Consider the following 295-nt stretch of genomic DNA (forward strand, 5'->3'; position numbering starts at 1 on the left):
GCCGTCAGAGTTAGCAGCTCCCTGCTAATGGCTGCCTAACCAGAACCAAAGAAAACAAATAAACAAAGCCAGCAAATCATCCGGCTCATCAAAAATGATGTGTCCAGTAATGAAATTAGGAGGGATTATCGTTCGGATCGGCTCTGTGTTGGGGAGGGAACAGAAACGAGGGCGGTTCTGATGTCCAGCTGATCCGATTGGACGTTTATTGGTTTGTTGGTCTTTGAAAAGCAAAATCAATGGAAACGTGTTTGTGTGCAGAAAGAGCAAAAACACACCAGAATCAGAATCAGAC

General features: G+C 44.7%; 1 protein-coding gene across 5 annotated transcripts in view; it reads left to right on the top strand.

Annotated features, from left to right (window-relative positions):
* Nucleotides 1–295, top strand: part of pard3bb (par-3 family cell polarity regulator beta b) — a 164,741-nt gene that overhangs the window by 125,422 nt on the left and 39,024 nt on the right. The gene's annotated exons all lie outside the window — the stretch shown is intronic.

Source organism: Oryzias melastigma, linkage group LG21, assembly GCF_002922805.2.
Source record: "Oryzias melastigma strain HK-1 linkage group LG21, ASM292280v2, whole genome shotgun sequence".
NCBI lineage: Eukaryota > Metazoa > Chordata > Actinopteri > Beloniformes > Adrianichthyidae > Oryzias > Oryzias melastigma.